The 26,647-nt window shown below is 35.7% G+C and overlaps 1 pseudogene; it reads left to right on the top strand.

Annotated features, from left to right (window-relative positions):
* The window catches only part of LOC122144299, a 139,619-nt pseudogene that overhangs the window by 64,948 nt on the left and 48,024 nt on the right, over nucleotides 1-26,647 (top strand).

The raw sequence follows: 26,647 nt of genomic DNA on the forward strand, positions 1-26,647 counted from the left end.
TTCATTTTTTTTTCATTTGTGCACATTCCAGACATAAATCAAGTCTTTAATGCTTTCTCTAAATCTACTGTAGGCGTTTTGTCAACACATAAAGGGAAAGGCCACATAAGTGCAGACATATACAGCTGATTTCTCGGTACTTCTTATTATTTCCTGATCCTGTAGCTTGCTTTTACATCTCATTTGTTTCTCATAGGCAATATTGTTATTAAATAAAGAACAAATGGAGAGGTTTTCTTAAAGCAATATTCCAGCCTGTATTGAACATTCTGAATTCAGTACAGTGATTCATAACATTTTCTTGCTTCTCATCTCTCTGGATGCCATTGTGAGTTTTTCCCGTTAGGAAGCACCTATGGCTGGTGCTTTATTCTTGAAGAATAGTGTTGCCATTTCCATGCTACAATGACTTTAGTTAACTTTCATTAATATTTCTCTGCCATTTTCTATATGATGCACTCCTTTGCCCTTTTTTTCCTCGATTTTTCAGTCGGTCTCTCTCTCTTTCTCTGCATAGTGGCTGTTTGCCAGCTGAGTGCTCAGTCGTGGTGTGTCAGATGCTTGTATCCTGTTGCACTCTGTTGCCCTTAACTGCCCACCCCAGGGGCACCACGGCTAGAGAAGCCAGAGCGTGGACACGCTCCAGTCACTTTAGACAGAGTTCCCTCCTCACCTGTGAAATGAAATTCCCCTTGAACGCACCAGCAGAGCCTTAATAGTCACACGCACACAGAAAACACACCGCATTGCCTATCCAAAAATGTATTTAGTACATTAGATGCACAAACTGAATAATAAAGAAGCCACACGCACAGGTGCACCACATACACAATGCTGGAGCTGTCTCCCCTAGTTGTAGGTTTAGGCTACAAAGCCTTTGTAGTGGAATTGATTCTCCGCTTTGATGTATTATTATTGTCACAGCTAACCAAATTGCCGCCCCGCTTGAGAAGACAGAGCACAGAGGTAACAATACAAACCCTATCTTAAGTCTGTGCATGGAAGAGAAGCTTTCAAATAAATGCTTCTAAACAAATACAGATATGGAAGTCTGTTTCCACCTCAGAGTAAAATGGTGATTGTAGGACAGTTTTTTTTTAAGTAATATGTCACTTTAATGACATTTACATGCACCCAAATTATTAATTAGTAATCAGATTGATGGCTCAATTGGACTGAAAAGCTCTCATGTAATCAACTCAGTTGATTCTGAATAATATTTTGATCGAATTGAAAGTGGTGTTGTAGACTTGATATAGAGCCAGATTTTCTAAGCAAGCCAAATTATAGCAAGAGCGCAATCCCATAAATGCACTGATGGGAGTGGAAAGTTTTGCGGGCGATCTACTGACAATGTGCAAAATAAACAACACAGACGCAGCCAGATCATTTCCATAATGACCAACGCATCCCACAAAGAGCCGAGGATAATCGGGTGTACATAATCTACTACTAACAACACAGGTGCAAAATTTTTGGGGGGCGTTAAATAATGGTGCAAATACCAATGAACTGACTACCGCAAACCTTACTAAATCATCTTGCATAATTCATTTAAATACTCTCGTCCCACAAATTTCAACAAAAACTTTGTCGCCATTGAAACCACCTATATTGGAACTGTTGTTGATGTCAAGCAGTTGGTGGAGTGATAATTTCTGCTAATTAATCAGTACAAGATCAAAGGCAAAATTATTGCAGATCAACTGTCAGATTATTGCTGTAAATAACAAACATGGCATCTGCTCTGGACTGCTTTGTTGTTTTTGTTTTCTGCACACATTTGTTATACTAGCATAAACTATGCTTCTAACTACAGGTTGAACTTTGCGATGGTGTTTGCGAATGATAGTGGGAACTATAGATTCAGGAAACACCAGATCCTTGAACTATGTCAGAAAATACAAGTCAAAATATGTCAACAAAAATGCTAATGGATTGCAATGTTTAAGGTTCATATAAACAGAAAGTTTAAGATTCATACACTCTCAGAAAAAAAAGGTACTAAAGCTGTCAGTGGGGTTTAGGAATCTGAAATCGGTTTGGAATCATTCCAATTGACAAACATTTGTATATAAAAACCTTTTATAAAAATATCAAGGCATGCTGTCACATAAAAAGTCACAATTGCAAGACATTGTCACATATGAAGTCACATATAATGAAATAAAATCTCACAATTGCTATAAATAAAGTAAAAAATTAAGAGAAACATACTCGCAGCTTTGATGTGTAAAGTCACATTGCAGGAAATAAAGTTGCAATTATGAGCAACACATTATTTATTTATTTTGGTTTGTTTTACTTTAAAATGGAAGAAAGCACCCTTAGTACCCACTAGCATTTTACTCAAATGCATTTGTAGGTTTTGACCTACTTTTTTTATTATAATCCTTTCTGCTTCTGCAGTTGACTTGGTTCTTCTGTGTCCATCATTGCTCTTTTTTCTACTTACTTTTTGTTATGCAGTACGAGTTGACTCACACACACACACACACACACACACACACACACACACACACACACACACACACACACAAAAACAAAAAATGTTAAAAATGTGAGGTATGTGAGGAGAAAATTGAGTAGTCATTTCTGGCTGTGGGGTGTTTGAATATGTATGATGGCCGTTGGGTTTTCTTCTAGTCAAGCCTGGTTCCGCGCAACAACACACTACCTCTGAACACACAGTCTGTCACAGGTATTTATCACTGCGCCCATGTACTCATATGACTTTGTGCGTGTGTGCGTCGGAGAAAGTAGGAGAGTTGTTGCGGACTGCCAAATAAACAACCTGGTGGAACATTTCTCAACAGGTCTGCGTGTTTGTGCGTCTCTGATAGGAAGCCAGGCGGTCCATCAAATGCATGCGAGTGAGTGTTTTACTGGGACAAGAAAACAGTCTTGAATAGTGGCATATAATTTTAGAACTATGCCTATTGAGAAATGTGTTTTCCTTTGTAGTTATTCTGCTATGTACTGACAGAAAGTAAGGCATTTTACCCTCTCAGGCCTTATGTGGGGTACGTGCACTGCTTGAATCCTTTTTAAATAGTCCAAAATATAAATGTGTGTGAATATCAGTGAAAGCAGGTTAAGATAGCTTACTTTCAGATGTCAAACGCCTCCATTTCTTGTCTTTTTCTATAGCTTTTCTTATCTTTTTTTTCTCATGTCCACTTTTATGTGACTTTGTTTTAATAATAGTAAGTATAAGTAAATAAAGAAATAATGTATATATAATATACATTCCGAGTAGATAAAAATACCTTCAACATGAGAACAATCAGTCAGTAACAAAACTGTTTAAAATTGTATGAACCTTAAGTAAGAATTTCAGTAAATAAGTTAATTCAATGAAGGATTCATTCAAACTTGTGAGTTTATGAGTCTTTTAATGATTCATCAAAAGAACTGTCACACAAGAGTCATTTTTCTCGTGAATCTGACTATAACGCTTGTGCTGTTGGTTTGTCTTTGTGTGCAGCCTGTGAGATCAACCCAATACTATTTTTTTTTTTTTTGCTATTATTCATATTACTCTTTTTATCTCACCATTTAATTCAGACTCACATTCACAACTATGGGTGAAATATGATTTATTTTTCCTGTGGTACTGGTGAGTTGTGGAATGTGGGTTCTCTCTAAAGAACACTTGGTTTCACATTTAGTGCTGGTGCTAATTGTTATATATATTTATGTTGTTGGCACTGTAATCTTTAAGTAGTTGCTCCCAAAAAGAAACCTAAATTACTAATAAGATTCTGTGCACTATTACTGACAATTGAAGTGTCTGGAGATGATGTTTGCTTTATACTCAATACTGCAATTACATTGCAAAAATGCAGAATATTTCAGATTTATAGCCATATAATCATTTTATAACTGAGAGTTTTCTATACAACATATGCATATGTACTATTATATAAAAGACATGTAAAACATGTAATGTTTTTGTCAACGCGGATATAAATACTTAAAATGCTTTTATGTAAGAGATTTTGTTAGAAAAAGGATATGAGATGACAGTGCACAGACAAAAAAACCCAGATACTTCTGGCTGAAACATTTACTCCGATAACTGAATGATGCAAACACTTTCAATTATCTCCGTCCCCAGAGACCTGGCACTGAAATAAATCACCTCAGTGGGGAAATTGTTTATTTGCTCTGTCACTTGACTCTCCCTGGCATTTAAATGTGGTCCCAGCAGACACTTACCAGGAGCTCATCTGACCTGCTGTGTGTAGAGCCTCTCCTATGGGATGAGGAGCTGTAAACTGCTAGGAGCTTCACAATACAAGGAAAAGTCATTGTTATGATTTCAGGGAGGCTTTGCTAACTGGACTACTAGTTATAGGGAATACTGTAACTAGGGCTGGGCGATAAACTGGTAGAAATTTGTTGACAGGTATATATTTTGTACTATCGTCTCTATCGATGTGTCCTCACATAACGTTTTCATGCTCGTCATTTGAATTTGGTTTTAAAATAGAAATAAATAAAGTTTTAAAAGACATTTCTTCATGTAATATTGCACACAACCAATATTGAAACTTTACTTGAACTTGGAAAGCAGTAACGGCTGAATTCACAAATCTGTTCCAACTTTCGTATGCTGTCTCACCACAAAACCTGGCATCTAATTCACATCAAATATACACTAATTATGCACTGTACATTGTTATTCTTTTCTGACCAAACACTACTCCTTTCTATGCAAATAAGGTTCATGGAACAAAAACAAATTACATTTCTCTGTTTCAGCCCACAGAAAACTGGTTGTAAATGTGATTTTATTTTAAACAATTATTTTCTAGTTGTGGCAGCAATAAATTGTAGGCATGCAGGCAGATATTTATTTATATTTATTTTATTTATAAGTTTTAGCGTGTTGTCCTTGTCTTGTGTCTCTGTCCATGGTTCTGAAACACTCACAGCCTAATATGAAACTCAAGAAACATTGTTGACAGAAATAAACAGTATCATGTCAATGAACTGGTTAAACATATTCTTTATTATGACAAATTCACCTGTGTGCGTTAGTGTTTAAGGTTAACTGCAGCTTAAGCTGCATCAACGTCATTTGTAGCATGCTGTCAATTACCACAGGAAATCATTGATACAAACAGAACAAAACTTGTTTACAGTAATGCACAGTAATGGAACTTCCATGAGGTTTAAAAGTAGAAACCTTTATTTTTTTATTTATTATTCTTGTTAAAGCACTTACACTATACCGTTCGAAAGTCCGGGGTCTATAAATTTTTCCAGTGTTTTTGAAAGAAGTCACTTTTGCCTATCGAGGCTGCATTTATTTGATAAAAAATACAATAAAAACAGTAATATTTTGAAATGTTATTATAATTTAAAATAACTGTTTTCTATTGTAATATATTCTAAAATGTAATTTATTCCTGTGATTCAAAGCTGATTTTTTTCTTTAGTCTTAAGTGTCACATGAATCTTCAGAAATCATTCTAACTTGCTGCTCAAGAAACATTTCTTATTATTATCAAAATTTAATATAGTTTTTGAAACATTTTTTTTTTTTTCAGGATTATTTGATTTATAAAATTTCAAAAGAACAGCATTTATATGAAATATAAACTTTCTGGAACATTATAAATCTCTTTACCCTCACTGTAATCAGTTTAATGCATTTGATGTATTACTTTCCCCCATAGATTTCCATTATAAATTATATTTGTTTTTATTACTTTGTCCAACCAATGCATGACTAGACACTTTTTTATAAGAAATAATGTTTGTTAAATAATGGATTGTTTGTATTCCAGGATTGTGTGTGTGTGTGTGTGTGTGTGGCTGCGTGAAGAGTTCATTGAATTGTCAAATTGAAATGTTCATCAAAATAGAATCCAACTTTCTATCTTTCTATCTTGCTCCTTGAACTTGTTTATTTGTTTTCCTTCCTTTCATTCCTCTCCTTCTATTATTTGTGACTTTTGACCATTTATTTTCTTGTCTATAATAAGTTTCACACAAAATATTGTATAACTACAAATAGTCAAACAATATTTTTTGTCACACATGCATTTACAATAGCTTTTTTTCTTATACCAATTATTTTAATAATTAGTTGTTGTTTTTTTATCCCCAAGAAAAGCAAAACTGCCAGAGTTGTGGGACAGTTTTAAATGTGCTCAGTGCCTATCTCTCTTTTTATTCTCTCTCTTCTCTCCTTGCTCACTATCGCTCCGTTGCTGTCGCCTGTGAAAGACTGCTGTCACCCTCTATTCTGCCGTCCCTTTCATGCTGTTGTACCTGCTGGAGCAGCTTTCATATCTCTGCAAATCCCCAAAGACACTTTCTGTCTTCCTCTAATTTTCTCTGGCTCCCTCTCACACTGAACTGTATTCCTGCACATGGACTTAAAAGATATAGAGGGGCACTGCAAAATTTGCTGAAGGATACTCACTGCTTAAGATGATTCTGATGCTATTTTTTGCAATATGTGAAATCAAGCCAGTCTTATGGTAACGTGAAATGTTTAGGTGCTACAGTTATATATTCCAAAACACAGTGAAAAATTTATATTTTAAAAACATTAAAAAAATAATAACCTTTTCCTTTTACACAAACTAATGGGCAAGTTTAAAGGTGTGTCACATTGTAATAACAACAATAAATAATAATAATAATAATAATAATAATAATAATAATAATAATAATAATAATATTGTTCAAGGGATAGTTTACCCCAAAATGAAAATTTACTGTTAATTAAAAAAAAAAAAAAAAAATCTAATTAAAAATACAGATAAATACTATATTAGTATACCTCTAGGTGTGGATGTAGCCAGTGCACTTTAAAAGGATAAATGATTGTAAAGTGAATGTATAGGTAAACTATGTCTTTAAGGTATAACTCGCAATGCTCACAAGATTGCAATACATTTTGGGGAAGTCGTGACCTAAGGTTGTGGGTTTGAGTCTCGGGCCGGCAATACCATGACTGAGGTGCCCTTTGTTTTTAACATACAAAGAATCAATTTATATCCTGAGCTGCACAGCATTAACATCATTATAATCAAAAGTAACTAGTGTTGATTTGCACTGTTGGATCTGTTGTCTTCTTTGGGCCTCCGTTTCTGACTTTCCGATTATGTTTGGTCCTCAGAACAGCTCGGCATCTGTTTTGACAGGCTGTTGTGAAACTTTGTGGACGTGTGTGCCATGGGACCAGTGAAACGAGCAGTGTCAGTGTTCCTGGAATGAAAAGCGCTTTCTCCATTTTCATTTGCCATTCAGTGCACCTCTGTTTTGTCAGGAAAATTGGGTTGTTGATTCACAACTGGGATGTTTCTTTTTAAACTCAGTGTCTGACTCTCTTGCTGTTTGAAGAGAGGATTATCTTTTGTATGAAAGATGCTCTCAAGAGATAGAGTTGTCATAATGAAACTGGATTTGGGGTGCTGTTTTCATTTTCACTCTTTCTGTAAATGTGTAATCATGAAACTCATATGCGCTCTGAGAGTAGACGCTTCTGCTATTCATGTGTCCCTGTTTCTTCTTACTATAAAAAGAACATGTCTACAGCCTGCCTTCACTTGTTTTGTCTAAAATGGGCTTTGTGTAGATGCGTAAATGACTTAGCTTTATTATTGTCAAAAGTATGATTTAACATGCTGCATACTTGTTTTTACAAACCTGTTAGTAAAATTTACATTAAAAAAGTGAATCTGTTTGTTCAGATGTAACATTTGGAAAGTCAGATTCGTTGTAATGATTTATTGTATTGAATCCATTGGTTCAGATGTTTTTGTCCCTCATATGTAGCATTGAAAAATCTGACTCATTGTAGTGAATTGGTTTGTTCAAAAGGATCAGTCCCTTATGGGTAGCAATGGAAAGTCTGGCTCATTCTAGTGAATCTGTTCATTTAGACAGTCCTCTCCTGTATGCAGCATTCATTCTAGAGAGTTAGCTCATTTAGACAGCCCTTTTTCTCATATGTAGCATTGGAAAGTCCATTCAGACCAACCTTTTCTGTATATAGCATTAAAAAATCTGATTCATTCTGGTAAGTCAGTTCATTCGGACATTCACCTCTCAGAAAGTCAGAAAGTCAGTTTGCCAGAGCTGCAAAACACCTTCATACTACCATTGGTCTGTGACGATGACATAATAGAAGGTGTGTGCTCCTATTATTGAATGAAATGACATAAATAAACATGACGTGACTTTACTGGAGTGCTACTTTGCAGAGCTCATACTAACATACCCATATTGCTATGATCAGACGCTTTTCTTATGCTTTATATAAAAAATGCATGCTGTTTTTTCATTTTTGTGGTGTTTATTTTGTTACTGAGTGGAAAGCATGCAGCACATATTTACATATTCATCTAAACAATGCTTTCAGCAGTGTAGGCGCTGTTTGGATTTTCGCTAACAGTATATTGCTGTTCATGTATTTCGAAATTCATTTTTACCCCTAAACAAAAAAACAAAACAAAAAAACAACAACACACAAACTGACCACAAATTACAACTTTCAGAAGCCATTAGTTTATTGGATAGTTTTTAGATAGTTGTTAATTTTTTTATAAATATTGCCCTTTTAAATGTCATCAGTGTATTGTTTGTAGCTTGTAGCAAAACTTCACTATTTCAGAGCAGTAGCTCTCAACTCAACAAAATTAATTAATAGCTTGTAACTTGACAAACTAAAATTTCAGATAAGCTTCTGGTATTTGGATCTATCCTGGCCATTTTTTTTTTAAGTTCACTGATCTAAAGCTAAAAAAAAAAAAAAAAAACATTAGAAAAATTGTGTTGTTATTCTTCTCTGCATGCAATTTGAGGCAGGTGATCACCACCTCAGGCAGAAAATGAAGATTCTGTGTCTGTTTCTTTTTCTTGCTCTCACTCACTTTCTCTCTCTCTGTCTGTCTCTCTCTTTCTCTCTCGTTCATTTTTTCTGTTCCTGTCAGTTGTAGTCTCTGTATGTGTCTACCTCCATCTGTTCCCTGTCTCTCCATATCACTTCCTTTCCTATACCTCCTGCCTTACTTTTCCCCTCTGCTGGGTTTCTCCTCTCTATCCTTCTCTTAATGTGTTGCGGTGCTGTAATCGCTGAGAGCTGTGTCATTGCACTCAGCAGCTCTGATGTCTCTCACTTGCATGTCTCCTTGTTCCTCGATCGACTCGTGACAGTAAACTCTAAGTGACTTGACGTGGCTTCAAACCTGCTTACTCTGGAGACTTGTTACATCACACGATCTGTTATTTTCAACTCGCTCTATGTGGTCGCATGTGTCGTTTACATTGTTTTTGAATATAAAAAAAAAATGGAAAATTCTCAGCGTGGTTCTTGACCTTGTGACTTCTCTTTCAAAATCACGGCATGGATTATTAGAAAACTGTCAGTTTCAAAGCGCTTATTGTTTTCTGTCTTTCTCTCTCTTTTCTCAGCGTGGAGCCAGGCTGGCAGAAGGTGGTTCAGGTGGATCTGGAGGTGGACGGTGTTGGAAGTACGGTAGGCAGCAGGTCCATTTCCTGGGCGGTGGAATACCCGGGCATCAGGGCCGGCAACGAGGAAACTGAGACGCACATCCACCTGGCACAGAAAGACCTAGTTGGCATTGTGCCACTGGCTATGGTGAGAACATCGTAATTTCTGCTGTCTATCATGGAGGCGCTGGGTTTCTTCTGGGAGTTCTGGGACGGACAGATAAAAGAGGCAGGCGGTCATGCTTTTTATGCGCCTTTGATATAATGTAAAATGAACCGTCTGGATTTTCATGACCATTTTTCAGTTTAGCATAATTTCATGTTTTAAAAAGCAATGGTCCAGTAAAAATCTTGAAGACATGAGTGACCAGAATCAAACATTTAAAATTACAATTATTTTTGATAAGCTTCAATAATTTGCATTCTACATTCTCTGAAAAAAAAAAAAAAAAAAAAAAAAAAAACAGCACATTAGTTGGCACTGGGGCAGTAAAATTTCTCTATATTTATATAAAAATATCTATCTCTCTTTCTCTCTGTCTCTCTCTCACACACCTCTCTCTCCTCTAATCATATAATTTATATATATTAATATAGTAATATTATTATATATTAATATATTAGATATATATATATATATTAAAGAAATTATATCTTCATTCATTCTGTATTTATCAAGATTTGAATGTTTTTAAGTTCCATTAAAAGAAAAAGAAAAAAAAAAATCATACAAAAAGTGGAAAAAATTGTATTTGGGTCCAAGACTTTGTCTGGATTAGATTCAGAATGATGATCAAAACATGAATTATCAGAGTCCAAGTCTATCAACACCTCCAAATCCTTCAGAGTGTTTTTTTTTATTTATTTATTTATATGTGACCCGTGCTGGCAAAACGTGTCAGAATGTGCACTAATATTGATCTACAGGCAAAAGAAGTGAAAAATGTGAGTTTTGGTCGATTTTGAGGTTTTCACAAAAATGAGTTCAGTAATAACATAATCTACATTTGTGGGTTTTCTAAATAGTGATTAAACATCTAAGATTATCTTTATTTGTGGGTTTTCTGAGAGGAGTACCTTTTTCTCTACTCACTTCTGGACGACTTTCCAGCTTTATGAATATTCATAGAGAAATCTGTATGAGATGAGTCTGAGCCAGTAAAATATGATTTTCAAACCCATGCTGATGAAAACAAAATGATCGCACTGACTGACATTTGCAAAATGCATGCATAAGACGCGCCTCTCAGAGAGCGTGCAATCTCCCTTATAAAGTACATTATTGAGAAATATGTCTTGGCGAGATTCACACAAATTAATATGTTATGTTTTACATGAACGTTTAATTAATGGTTGGGGGAAAATCTGATGTGTAACATTATATTAGATCCATGCATTACAGTAGGTCACAATATTGATCTGTCTCGATGTTAATCAAACATTAAAATAAAAGATGGAATCATTCACTACTCTTTATCAAACTAGTTTATTTGCATCTTTGTATCATATGTTTAATAACAAAGATAAAATAAAAACAGCTATATTGTGATAAATAATATAGTTGTTATTATTAAGAAAAGAACCTTCAGAAAACTTTAACTCGATTTTTCTCAAAATTGACTTTGCTGACTGTATCGCATTCAAAGTGATAACTTTTGTCCAATTCCAACAAAAAGGTATTTTAATGTAGAATGTGAAAATTACACGTATCGTCACATATTCTGCTGGTGGTCATTTGGTGATCATATAAGCTTTTTTCCTGTGAGTGTAGTATTCATTAATTTTAACTTTGGCGAGAGAAACCTGAGATTTTTTTTATCAAATAAAAATAAATGTGAACACTTATCATGTGGTAAATTAATACGATTTTTTGACTGGCGGCTTTGATTAATCAGAAAATTAAACTTTAATAATATACTGTAATTGCATGTTTTTTTAGGTGGTCTAATTTTTTATGTTGGTTGATTAAATGCATTTAGTTTTAAATCTAAATTAACCGTAATTAAATTCATTTACAGGAACTAAGGCTCTTAAATCACATCTATCTTTTTAGTTCACATTTAAGAACTTGCCAAAAACCTAATAAACCTTGTGATTCAAACAAGTGTAACATTAATCTCTTATAATCATTGTTAATCAGAACAATCAGTGCAGACGGAAATAGTTTTAAGGAAAGCTTACAGGAAGGAAATGTGCTTATTGATGTGATACTTTATTATTTTTCTATGATTAAGAACACCATGCAGCCTTGACTGTGCGGAAGAGTATTCAGAGTTTGCTCTGCTATTTCTTCAGATATGTGCTACTGAGATTTCTTTTTTTTTTAATTGTATTTATGCTTGAATCGAATTGGCTTGAAATAGTCAATTTTCAAAGAATGTTATTTTAAATGAGTCATTTTAAATGATTTTTTAGATCGTGTGTGTGTGTGTGTGTGTGTGTGTGTGTGTGTGTGTGAGAGTGTGTACAAATGAATACACCGTCAATCATTACCTCATTTCTTGCTAATTAATAATTATTAATCATAAGGGAAAATCAATGTGAATATGCAGTCTTCAGCGGGGATCTAAACAAACCTCAAACGGTCCTGTTAATGAGTGTGGCAATATAATAAATGTAATATCAATAAGACACGTCACAGAAACTCTGACTTAAAAGTTAAGAGTGCTGTAATATGTTAAAATGTTTACATTTGTTTTAAAGTCCATTAGATAAATTTCCATCTCTCTTGACAAATACTTCTTAAATTTCTGAAATCAATATGCGTTTTGTCCAATTGCCCATGCAATAACGGAATCATGTTGCTGCAGTTACTTGATTCTTTATGAATTCTCTCCGATATTTTCTCTGTCCTCCAATAGTTTTTTCCATAACGGTTTTGCATAATAATTTAACATCATCTAAGTACTCAACACCGTCATTGGTAATCCAACATATGATGCTTCAACATATTTGCATTTTTGATGAGGTATTAGTGAAATACAACACCTGTAATGGTTGTATTAATTAATCCCCTCCTGTGCCCTCTCATCTGAGACCTTGTTTGGCCATCTGAGGGACTTTTAAAAGTCTTCACCAGCTGGGATTCATGGCTGTAGTGCTTGCTGTCACACTTCACTGTCCCCTCACTAATCATTTGGCGGAGCTTTTGGCTCTGCTTTACAAGGGTCCTGTGCCACTTGCTGCTTGTTGGTTCACTCTGTAATTGTCTGGCACGTGGTTGTGGTATTTGAGTCTAACGGGAGAGTTTGGGCGAGGATGAGGCTTCTTGCTCCAGACTCTTTAGGACAGAGTGAGTGGTTTGGCTATCGCTTAGCTCCAGGCGAGTGTCTCAAGTGGAGGAGCTCAGGGAGTCATGCATGACCAGGCAGAAGGATGTCTCTCATTTTTTGTGTTTTGGATGCTAAAGAGGCCCCTGTTCTCTGTTTGCTGGTTTTTTCTCATGTGCTAAATCGAGTTTGAGCTGGGAGTCTTCACAATAACGTTTTATATGTAAATAGGCTACTAGGATTGTTCATTACAGATGGTTATTCAGAATATTTTAATATTATATTAATTACATAATATGCTTATTATTTAATCCAACATTATTTGCATAGATCAGCAAATAAAAGCATCTGCTAAATGACTAAATGTAAATGTAAATGTACATATCAGTAATTGCTCATAAAAGCCCCCAGATTATTGTAGAAGACAAAATTGCTCTCAATGGAGGAAAATTATTCATTACAGACTTAACAACTTAACTTGCACTAGTTAAGTTGTATAATTTGTTAATTTGTGCTAATCTTGACATAATAAATTATAATTTTATATAACTGTAAAAAAAGGATTTTTAAAGAAATGAATGCATTTATTCAGCAAGAAAACATTAAATTTATTAAAAAGTTACTTTTAATTTTTTTTTTTTTTACAGATATTAATGGCTGATAAACATTAGTTCTGAAGGTGGGAAAGTTACATATCATAGAATATTAAATAACATTGTGTTAAGTGTTAATATGTGTATTAAATTAGTTAACAGTCCTAATTAGGCCTGGGTTGACATTATCAATTCATTCCATATTAAACAATCTTCAAAGATCTGTGCTGTTTTCTATTGATGCGTGAGCAAAACTTCACTAAACATTACATGTAGACCAGGCTGCTAGCCAAAATTGCAAGTAAGCTTTGTGTTGTGTTACTTTTGCTAGAAAACAAAGTCTGGACTACTCTAATTTAATCATGAAATTCAAATAATAAATGTTGTTTTGATGCTCTTCAATGTGGTGTCAAAAGCACATATATACCTAATGTATACTCATTATCTAATTCAAAGCAAAGCTGAACATTTGAGTTAAAAAGGTGTTGTAGCTGGATGACTTCCAGCCCGTTACCCCCCTTTTCTCTCCCAGGCAAACATTCTAATTAAACTCCACTCCACGTCCTTTCATAGGTATTCAATTCTTTGATAAATGCTGGTCTATTGGCATTCATTTCATTAATCAGCACTTTAAAGAGGAATTCAGACAGCTGCATCACTGCTCAGACAGGGCTGCTTTTCCACCTGAACACTGCTTTAGCTATCAACTGTCAATATACTACTAAACATTATGTTCACAGATGTTTCTTCATTTGATAATCCGGATTTGACTTTTCCTCACTTTCTCCTAAAAGAGTGTCTGTTTGGGTAGTGAATTCACGGTTTAACACTCCTCCCAGGTTCCTGGCTGATCTAACTGGCATTAGTGTTGGTCCCAATCCAGCCGTTTAGTGATGTTGAGGTCAGTCAATATAGTCTGGCTGATGATGATGATGATAATGATGATGGTCGTTGCGAGATCATCTGGAGATTGCGTTCTAAGAAAAAAGTTTTTCCAGCAGAGATGGTAAGGAAGCAGTAGAAACGATGTGCCTGTTTAAGTGGGCTGAGTGAGCTGGTGGGTGGCAAGACCAAAACCGTATATAATGATATTAGTATGATATTAATTTTTAATGTATTTATTCATTCTTATTATTGCGTAATCTATTGGGAATTCTCAGTGAAGCTAGGTAAAACAAATACTTTATACATGAAATTCTCATGTCGCCCACCTGCAAAATCACTGCCCATGTAAGCTGTCCCTCTGACGTAGGCCAGTGTCTTGACATAGAAGGTTCCTGTACTTCTGAGTGATTGTGTAATAAGAATAAACCTCTTCATCACTCCATGTAATCATTTAATCAAATTAAAGTCCTGGATACACATCATCAGAAATCTGTCCGTCAGTAGCCGTAATTCATTTCAAATCAGCTCCAGGTGAAAAACATGGGATCCAGAGAGAGCCATTGTACTGAGAGAGTCACCTCGGTTAAAATGCTAATCCCCTCATTGGCCAGTGTGGGAATTTCCCCCTGAGCCAAGCGCTCCGGCGGTTGATGTCAGATATGGAGCAGTGATGTACTGCTACGCGACGGACCTTTCCTCAGACGAGCTTCCCTGAAGGAGGGTTACGAGCCCCCCTGTAGGAGCTGATCTTTGGAGCCCGATGACATGAATTAAGCGGAGCGTGAAGAGCCCGGGCGCAGCGAGTCAGCACGATACCGCCATGGCTCAAGTGAGTCCCGCACCGAGGGTCAATGTAATCTCGATTAATCACCTCCAACAGATGGCCTCCACCGAGAGAGAGAGATAGAGAGAGAGAGAGTGAGAGAGAGAGAGAGAGAGAGCTCAAGGCTGTGTTGACAAGAGTGTTGCCCCAGCTTTGCTTTACATCAAGCTTTCATCAGTAATTAGTTTTAATTAGGCTAACAGGCCACATTGTCTTTGAGCCGTGATTTGGAGCTAATAGGGTTATGAGGGGTAGAAATAGTCCTTTTTCAACACAGTTATCTACAAGTGACCTCTGCGCAAGTCGCAAGATTTTGACCATAAATAATCGGAAATGATTCATAGCTGCGGTGCCGTCTGTCCATATTTATGGATTATTAGCTTTCTTGGCCTGTATCATTTCTTCTCTCACTCCTCTTTATTTAATTTGGTGCATATTTTTCAATTAATGGTGTCCTTTCTGTTAATCAATTTGAACAAAAGGACGTTTAATAGCTTCTCTAAAGCTCTGTAGCTCAACTGCGCACAACAGACCTCTGGGACAGACCGAGAAAGAGAGAGAGAGAGAGCATCAAGGGACAGATGAAGAGAGCTGAAGGTTTATGAGAAAAATTTCAACTTTGAAAAACATACTGTGAGAGTGGTGGAAAGGCTCTCAGGTGTACACCGGCTGCCTTACAGAGACTGAATTTGTCTTCTAATTCAATACCTCGTGGCAGAAATGACTCTGAGGAGAGGAATGGAATGAGGGATGAAAAAGAGAGAAAAATCAGCTGAGCCATATGAGTGAAGGAAAGTTGAAGATGAAAGATATTTCCACCCCTATGTGTGTGTGTTTCCCCCCCGTCCAGTGTTGTGTGTAATATGATGTGTTATGTGGGTCATGTGAAAGATAGATCAGATTTGTCAGCACAGCAGGAGGTTGACAAACACACACGCACACATATACACACCAACACACACACACACACACACACCACAAACACACACACACACACACACACACACATTCCTGCAGTGATTTTTAGCATTGATTAGCCACGTGCAATTCATCATTACCACTGCATCAGAGACAAGGAAAGTGAAAGAGGACAATATAACACACTCCACTGATGAAGAAACATGACATGGAAATTAATCCAACTAGACTGTCTTTCTAATAACCCACCCACATTTGTAAACTGATTTAAGATTATGTATTGGGAAAAAATGCATAAATAAATAACTAAATCATATATGTAGACTTTGGGATACTCTTTAAGACAGCTGTCCCGCTTAACTTTACCAAGACTAAATTTATTTGATTAAAATAAATACAGTAAAAAACGTAATATTCTCAAATATATATAAATTGAACCAAACGTTCATCTATTTTAATATATTTTAAAATACCAATTTATTCATGTAATGGCAAAGCTGAAGTTTCAGCATCATAACTCCAGTCTTCAGTGTCACGTGATCCTTCAGAAATCATTGTAATATGCTGATTATTATCAATGTTAAAGCAGTGCTTATTTCAAAACAGTGTATTTACTGTTATTTTGGTCAATTCCATGTGTCCATTGCTGAATAAAAGTATTCATTTCAATCAATCAATCAATCAATACACATACATAAAATCTTACTGACCTGAAACTTTTGAACGGTAGTGTTTATGTACAGTACTTTGAAAGGTTTTAGGTTCTTAAAGAGGGCATTTATTTAAAAAAAAAAATAATGCATGTATCCTTTTTATATATCAATAAACTGCATTTGGTGTGTTCACCATTTGCCTTTAAAAAGGCTTTTTCCTTGGTGTACTTTTTAAAGTAGTTTTAAGGTTGTTGAAGAAGTTGCCAGTTATTCTATGGATTTGTGACTTTAGTATCAATACTTTCTGTCTCTTCATGCAGTCTCTGTCTAGATGATAGTAAGATCAGATCTCTGTGTGGATCATACTGCCTTTTGTAGGACCTCACTGTAATAAAACTGGCTTTATGTACAGTATTTGCAAAAGGAAATGTTGGTGAAATCTGAAATTGGACATTTCATATTGATGCAACCAAAGCAAAAGAACCTTCTTAAAACAAACATTATTAATGCATCCAGACTTTTAAACATTACTCTATATAGCATTATAGTACCGGTGCGATATTTGTTTCAGTATTGTAATATAAAAGTGTAAAATATAATCCACCACAAACACATTGTTCATCAATCAACTTAATCAGCTTTAATCTGCATGCAAACGGTGCATAGGATATCATAGACACAGGGTCTATAGAGTCCCACTGAAGTTGTGTTTTATTGAGAATCTATGGCAGAAACATGTACCGTTGATTTTAATGGAGCAGAGATTGATGTTGATTGGACTCGAAGTTAACGCAACCCATCACATTGGTTAACTAAATCACACAGTCACATGTGTGCATTGGGCACTGGGCTTTCAAGTTTTGGTCTTCTCTGGACATCTGTACTGTTTAGCAGTAGTAGCAAGTAGTTTGCAGACAAAACTACTGATGCCATTGTACACTTTTGGCACATTTTGAGCTTGCAGGAATAAAGTTGAACACACAAAAACACCCACTAGTATGTCAACTAAAAAGCTGTGACTGTTCACACCACTCTTTCTGTTTTTCTCTAACTCTGTGGTTTAAATGGCCTTTTCACAGAGAAGTTCCTGCCCCTGATGGGATGGTCCACTCTCATGAAAGTCATTTTTTCTCTTGGCTCAACGTTCAGTTCTGCCAGCTGCACATTAATATCCAGTAAAACCCCTAATGTGTTTCCAGCTTAGTGCAATCACACAAACACCCCCTTCCACCCCTACTGCATATTCAGACACTAGAATGGAAAAAAAACAGAATCTGTTTGTTGCTTTTTTAGAACAGCTGTGCTAGGAATCATATAAAGTTTGCAGTTTGCATTGGATGTTTCTCTGGAAAGCATTAGCATGTGGTTTGGCATTGCAAAAGCACCAGTTTTGTGGTGTGGTTTGGGTTTTGAGTTCACAGTTGTGGTGCGAAGATGGAATATTGTGCATCGCGGAAGCAACTTCGAAACACAGAAATCATTTGTTTGTATAATCTGTTATTCTTAGTTTATGTATCGGGGTCACGTATACAGCCATTATTCCTTTCCTTCCTTTTCCTTCTTTCCTTTCCTTTCCTTTCCTTTTTCACTTTCTTTCCTTTCCTTTCCTTTCCTTTCTTCCTTTCCTTTCCTTTCCTTTCCTCTCCTCTCCTCTCCTCTCCTCTCCTCTCCTCTCCTCTCCTCTCCTCTTTCCTTTACTTCCTGCTCTCCTCTTCCCGTAGGCTTTGATTTAGACTATGCGAGTGTATCATATTACATTCCTTAGCATGCTGTGACACACATTCTCTCCACAATGACAGCTCTGAAATATGAATCCCTAGTGCCTAATCCATTAGTCTCTTTCTCCCCCTCTCTTTCTTCCCTCTCGATCAATTGCTCTCTAGTTGAATTAGCATGATAAAGTGCCAGTAGTTAATTGGAGCAGCCATGGAGTTCATATGTGCCATAACGCAGGTAATGTTAATGAACAGGGCTCTCGAGCGCTGATGAATAATATCCTATTCACACACATTTTTTTCTGCTCAGTATAATTCAATTCACAGAGATCTTAAACAAGATTTTTTTATTCTAGGTTTTCAATTTTAAATAAGAGAGAACATTGTCACTTACACATCAGTGTTTGTCTGTTTAAGTCAGTCAAAAACACTCTTGTGCATCAGGTGCTCCATTATTTTCTGTGAGTACTTCAGAAATCTTAAGCAAATTGATGTTACGATGCACATTGATTCAAAACTCCTTCAAGCTTAATAGAGCTGCAGTTTAGCCATTTCATCCTTTGATCATGTTGTCTAATATCATATCCTATTTCCTTCATATAAAAGCACACCAATAATCCAAACAGGAAATGATTTTCGCCTCCGTCAAAGAGTGAGAGACAGAGACAGAGAAAGGCCTCAGTGAATCCGCTGGCATAGCATCTAAATCTGCCCTCTGTTTAGTTCTCATTTGTTTGTTTGATTATTTATTCATGCATTTATTTGTGTTCACCGTGCTTTCGCCAGTATCTCGAGTGATGGACTGAAAGAAAAGGAGCTGACAGCCACGCCAGAGGCAACAAGAGACAATGTTACAGCATGTGTGTGTTGTGTGTGTGGTGTGTGTGTCACCTCGAGTGTGTGGATCATCCTCTGACAAATTGTGGCAGAATATGTTAAAGGATTTGAAAAGAGAATGACAGCAATTATTCCAGCCCACACAGCTCACTGGTCCCCTTCTAATGTGATCCCGCCGCAGAGCTCCTGTTCCGCTGTTGCACCTCTCTGAATGCTAGACCAAGACACACGCAGAATACTAACATCGCTGATACTGAGTGAGATTTCAGATGCAATTTCAGATCTGTTTAGTGGCTGGAACATCAGAACACAACTGAGAAGGCATATTCATTTTAGTGACGGTTTTTCAGTGAACTCAGTTGATGTTTCACTAAATAGAGTTTATACAATAAATACAATCATGTCTTTATCTTCAAATTTTTAAAGAAGTTTTAACTGTGGACAAGTGCAATGTTTCTGAAATGTATGAATGAATATAAATGTATAAAGTCTGCATTTTTGTAATTTAAAATAACTGTTTTCTATTTAAATATATTTCATATGAAAGTTCAAAAGAATATATATTTATAAGAAATATCTTTACTGTCATTTTTGATCAATTTAGTGCACCTTTGTCAAATAACCATATTAATTTCTATAAAACAAACAAACAAACAAACAAACAAGCAAACAAACAAAAAACAGTACTATTCACATTTTAAACAAATATCAACAGTAAATTGATTGAACAATCCAAAGCAGTAAGCTGTTTAAACTAGCTTTAAAGTATTTAAAAAATATATTTGTTTTACATTTTTACTTGAGAATATGATTCCCATCCCTACTTTTATAGACTATAAAAATAAATTAAAAATATAAAATAGAATAAAAAGTCATTTTGTTAATGAGTTCTATGCAATAATTAAGAAAAATCAGTTTAAAACAATGAAAAACATAAAATTAAATCATAACAGTTATGTTTATGATTTATGGATCTCTCATGTTTCCAATGAGCAGCAGTGGTCATACATATAGTTGTATACTCCTGTAGCAGACATTTTCTAAATTTTCAGTTTTATAAAATCATTTGCAATTCGAAAAAGAAATATTGAAAAAGCTCCTGTTTGTAGACCAGGAGATCTACTGAGAGAATATATGATTTTTGTTGCTGCCCACTGAGCCCTCTGTTATTGAGTGTTTACCACCAAATCTTGTATGTCCAGTGTGAGTGTGTGGGGTTCAGGTTCTTGCAGGATGAGCTTGGTTGAGCTGCAACAGTATAGATTTAAACAGAGCTGAGAGCCGAAAGGGAAAAGGAGCAGTGGCGTGGATCAGAGGGCAGAGGCAGGGAGGTTAGGTCCCATCGGAGGCAGCCCTGCCTTAGGTGACAGGCCCGGCTTCGATCTGTCTGTTTAAACTCACAGAGCCTGCTCAGAAGCTGTCTTCCTCCTGGCACATATTTTTTCAACACTGTGTTAACTTGTGAAAGCCGTCGGTTTCTGTCAACCACCTTGTTATCCGTCCGTTTAATCCATAATTTAATCAGTTAATCTATAATTCATTCAGGAAATGATGAGGATCACTGCTTATTTAATGTGAAGTATAAAATTGCTGGTTCTAGACTACAATGGGCCATTTTGTATCCGAAAACTTGAAAGGAAGAAAAAACCGAATCTTTTATGTAGCGGGATGAAGAGCAGAATGGAGGAGTGGGTTTAAAGGGGAAAGTATTAACATACAGGTACATCTCAATAAATTAGAATGTTGTGGAAAATTTCATTTATTTCAGTTATTCGACTCAAATTGTGAAACTCATGTATTAAATAAATTCAGTGCACACAGACTGAAGCAGTCTTTGATTCTTTTAATTGTGATGATTTTGGCTCACATTTAACAAAAACCCACCAATTCACTATCTCAACAAATTAGAATATGGTGACATGCCAATCAGTTAATCAACTCAAAACACCTGCAAAGGTTTCCTGAACCTTCAAAATGGTCTCTCAGTTTGGTTCACTAGGCTACACAATCATGGGGAAGACTACTGATCTGACAGTTGTCCAGAAGACAATCATTGACACCCTTCACAAGGAGGGTAAGCCACAAGCATTCATTGCCAAAGAAGCTGGCTGTTCACAGAGTGCTGTATCCAAGCATGTTAACAGAAAGTTGAGTGGAAGGAAAAAGTGTGGAAGAAAAAGATCACAAACAAAAAACCAAAGTCACTACACCCGTTTACCAAGAAATTTTAGAGCAATTCATGCTTCCTTCTGCTGACCAGCTTTTTGAAGATGCTGACTTCATATTCCAGCAGGATTTGCCACAAACTGATCACCTCCATGCCACACTGAATTGAGGCAATAATTAAAGCAAAAGCAGCCCCTACCAAATATTGAGTACATGTTCAGTAAATAAACATACTTTCCAGAAGGCCAACAGTTCACTAAAAATGTTTTATTTTTTATTTTTTATTGGTCTTATGAAGTATTCTAATTTGTTGAGATTTGGTGGGTTTTTGTTAAATGTGAGCCAAAATCATCACAATAAAAAGAACCAAAGACTTTAACTACTTCAGTCTGTTTGCATTTAATTTATTTTATACACAAGTTTCACAATTTGAGTTGGATTACTGAAATAAATGAACTTTCCACGATATTCTAATATATTGAGATGCACCTGTATGTCTTTGTTGCATTCAATATAAATAATATGGGGAAAAAACAAACCAGGGAGGCAGGGCAAAAATGATGCTGAAATGTTTGAAAGGCCATGACCTGAATACACAAGCCAACGCTGAGATCATGACCTGAGATTGATCCTGTGGAGATGGCCAAGATACAAGAGAGGAGAGCTGTTCTTGATGTCTTACACATAACAGTGTGGATGCTTCCCCAAAAGTTTTCTGTATTCAACATGATCTTCTTCTTTTCAGTGTATTAACCCAAAACCTACATGAAGCCTAAAAAAAAAAACATGACATACCAGCCCTTAAGCAGTTAAGATGGTCAGGCAGTTTATAATGTTGCTATTATTATTATTTTTTTTTTTTCAGAGAAAATGGTTGACCATGTTTCAACTGTGGAAGGGCATAGATAAAACAACTTGTACAACATCCATAATGCTATATTTACTTTAGGAAATTCATTCAGTGTCCATCATTTATTAGTTAGTTCTAGAGAGGAGCAGGAGAGGAGCATTTTCATAAATTAAATTCAAATTTTAACTTTTCACAATACACATTGTTTCAAAGGAGCTTTATGGAAAATGCATTTGTCTACATTACAATTTAGAGTGATCTGTTATCAAGTGTCCAAGTAAAATTCATTTCACAAATTAACAGTTCAAGGTCATACTGTACAATCGTACAGTTAGCTAAAATGAATTAATTTCAAGGCAGAAGCTCATTAAAGCGATTATTACAAGTATGATCATAATGATTACAATATAGAGAAATTTTGGCAGTTGTGCATATCGATTTAAGTTTGCATCATCTGGGGTCCTCGCAGGGGTCAGCATCATCTCTTCACAGGTGAGCCTGTATCCAAGCTGGAGCTGGAGCTGGAGCAGGTGTAATCTCTAGTTACCTCCAGATGTGAATCCCGGGGTATGGAACAGAAAAGCAGATAGAAAAGAATTAGTGTAAATGCTGTTCATAACATTTCAAGCAAAAAATATGTTTGTGACTTTTGTCTGATCTAAATGGGAACAAGGGTGAGATTGAGATTCATTATGCGAATGCTTGGCTGGAGAGATGTATCTATTATCTAGATTTATACAGAGAGAGTGTGTCTTACCCCCGGACATTATCAAGAAGACTATTCCAGACTTTAAGAGCCAGATGGGAAAATGAACTCCCTCCTTTAGTGGACTTAGATATCCTACTGTAGGTACTTCTAAAAGTCCAGAATTTTGTGACCTTAAAGAGTATGATGGATTATAGGGCACAAGAAGATCAGTTAAATATACAGGAGCTAAACCATTTAGTGCTTTATAGGTCAGTAGCAATATTTTGAAATCAATACAGAACTTAATAGGTAACCAGTGTAGAGATTATAAACTTGTGGTAATATGATCAAAAATGTTTTATTTTTTTTATTTATTTTTGACCTGGTAAGAACTCTAGCAACTGCATTTTTGGATCTAACTGTAACTTATTTATTGAAGATGCATTCAGGACAACCAGCTAGAAGTGCATTACAGTGATCTACTCAAGAGGTCATGAATGCATGAACTAGCTTTCTGCTGCGTCAGAAAAAGATAACATGTTCCACAGTATAGCTATGTTTCTGAGGTGGAAGAAGGCTGTTTTTGTAACATATGAAATATGATTTTCGAAAGATAAGTTGCTGTCTAATATAACACCAGGTCTTTCTTTTGAAAATCATATTTCGTATAAATATGTGTTACTATATTATAAATTCATTATATTTTTATCTGGTTGGTGATGTATTATTTAATGTATAAACCTTTCATGAAAACAAGTTTTTATGACAGCTGTTTCACCATTTAAATGTTAAATATTTTAAAACTATATATAGGGAGTAGAAATGGAGTCCTGGATGATCCAACCTATATGCAAAGTACATATGTTGCATAGGGCCCCCGAAACACCGGGGGCCCCCTTGCTCTCAAAGATTATTAAATTTTAGCTTAATTTTTGATTTTGGCCAGCAGTTATGAAAACACAACCATTTAGGGCCCCCGAAGTCTAGGATTGGCTCATAATTATAGTATAAATATAATTATATCAATAGAAAGTTTGTATTAAAACTACATTGCAATGAGATCATGGCAGGCAATATAAATGTTTGTATACAACACTCATGCACTTATTTATTTGAGTGTTTGTTATTATATCTAAAAAATAAATAGCAATTGAATGTAATAATTGTTGGCCTCTGTTGTTAAATTTTAACCTTTAATATTATTGTTTACAGAATTAGAATTAGATATTTTTGTTCTAACATAATTTATTTACTTGAAATACTTCCAAATAATTCAAGCTTGGATTTACAGACTGAAGGCTGCAATCAAATGGAATCAAGGGCTTGTGTTTTAGATTGATTGATGATTACAACCCCATAATTGCAACTTGATATCTTATATTGTGATTTAACAATCTCACATATTGTAACATATCAAACGGGTGCAACCTTATGTCTTGTGACTTTATATCTCACAGTGTGACTTAATTTATTATTTTAAACTTTATCTCATAGTTATCCTTTGGATTTTCCATGAGGATTTTCCCCCCCTGGAGGAAGTGATTTAGTGTCTCTTTTGTAACTTTGATAGATATGAAATGTTCAATTAACCTAATTGTAGATGTTGCATTATGTGAAAAATGCAAGGCCCCTGATATGTGATTTATATAAAACAATCCTATTCGTGTAACATGCTAATCCAAACACCAGAGCTGTGGGAAATGATGTATAGCACTAACTGAGATTTCTAATCATGTAGGAACTATCTAGACATCCCCCATTCATCCAACAGAGAAACACGAGGTCTGACATTCCCTATCTCTCACACCACACACAGCCCTGTCTGCCCCGTTGCTCCCTGAGTCGGACCTGGACTGCTTGGCTCTTGGTAACTGCAAAAAACACCATGTTTTCGTTTAAATTCACCAGGGTTGCCAGGCCCTCCCATCTGACCCATTGATCTGGGTGGATTGCAGGTGTGGTATTCATGAGAGCAGCTGGGGATTTGTCCTATAAAGTTAAAATATAGTCCTGCTACCGACTGCCATGTTTTATTCAGAAGCTCGTCTCCCTCAACTCCACCGACCGGGTACCAAAACTATTCAAGTCTTATCTTCATCTTATTGTCTCTATTTCCGTCTCTCACTTTCTCCCTTTCCTACTGTTACACAAAGCACAAGAGGCACAAAATGTGCCACACTTTTAAAGGGATAGTTCACCCGAAAATGTAATTCTGTCATTATTTACTCAGCCTCATGTTGTTTCAAACCCGACTATGACTTTCAAAAACTGAATTTCTTAAAGTAATAGTTCACCCAAAAATGAAAATTTGCTGAAATGTACTCACCCTCAGTCCATCCAAAGATGTAGATGAGTTAGTTTCTTCATCAGAACGATTTGGAAGAGAAATTTAGTTTTCGACATCACTGTTTTCACTCCACTAGATTATCTGCATTGAATAGGTGTGAACAAATCACCATAAAATAAACATAAAGCTGTCCATATGAGTTGTGCATCTTACAGTATAAATTAAAATGTTATGCCAGCTACAATAGCTTTATTTAACACAAAAACATGATGAATTTTTAAGAAATTGAAAGTCATTATTCACTGAGAATCTTCATATTTGGCCCCATTTATCTAAGTAATGAGAGAAGAGGTACCATTGTCCCTGATTTGTCTCGTTTTGAATCATTCTTTTATATCAAATGCATAACCCCGATCTGTACTGATGATCCTCAAAAGGTTAACAGTGAAGAAGGCTATTAATCTTTAGCAACTTATACTAACATTATGTTGTTTTTGTGTCTGTTTTTGAGCGGCTTGAAAACTTTCCCCATTCAGTTTAATTGCATGGAAAAAAGAACCAGCACATTCTTCAGAATATCTTTGTGTTGTACAGAAGAAAGTCAAACAGGTTTGGAACAAAATAAGGTAAATCGATGACCAAAATTTCTTGGCAGGGTGAAAAATACATCAGCAAAAAACAGCTAGTCGACAATCTTTGAAACCACAAGCACTTTTGTGTACTCGTAGTGCGTTTTTAAATGGCCGTCTGCTCAGTTTTGTAATACACAGGGACTGGCCCTGAAACAGCATACTGTTGATATTTCACCAATTAAATGTCAGTCAGATGGGCCGTTGTTGGTCATCTGAGGACAACATCAGTTTATAGAGTGAGCTGAAAAACACTGCAGTTTCCAAATGAAATTCAACCAGGCGTTTTGTGCATCCCACTCTTTTCTTCGTACATAGAATTAAAGCTCAAATTATATGCAGCTTGTCTCATAGCAGTCAAATCCAATTAACGTGTGTGCTTTGCTGAGTTAATGTTGGCAGTTACAGGATTGCAAGAGTGCTTTATATAGGTAATAAGCTGCTGCCATGGCTTATAGGGTGCGTGCAACAAAGGACCACGCCACAGATCAAGCTGTCAAATAAACATTGTATACAAGCTTCTGATGAGCTGGCACAGCTGACATACATAAAGCTGAAGCATTCTTACACCAAACGATATTGCTGTCGGTCATTAGAAGCTCATTTTAAATCTAAAGTACACAACAACCCAGCAAGTTTGCATATTTTTGAAGAAAAAACTTTAAACTTTACAGTCGTGAGGTTTTAGCCTGTCTCTCTCTTTCTCTCTGTACATATATATTGTTTGTATGTATTTATATATACTGTATATATATATATATTTATATATATATACATATATAAACAGTTAGATTAAATTTTTTATGTGTTAAGGTCTCGTTGATTATAACTTGGAAACAAAAATTGTAATTTCAATC

Source organism: Cyprinus carpio, unplaced genomic scaffold, assembly GCF_018340385.1.
Source record: "Cyprinus carpio isolate SPL01 unplaced genomic scaffold, ASM1834038v1 S000006635, whole genome shotgun sequence".
Classification (NCBI taxonomy): domain Eukaryota; kingdom Metazoa; phylum Chordata; class Actinopteri; order Cypriniformes; family Cyprinidae; genus Cyprinus; species Cyprinus carpio.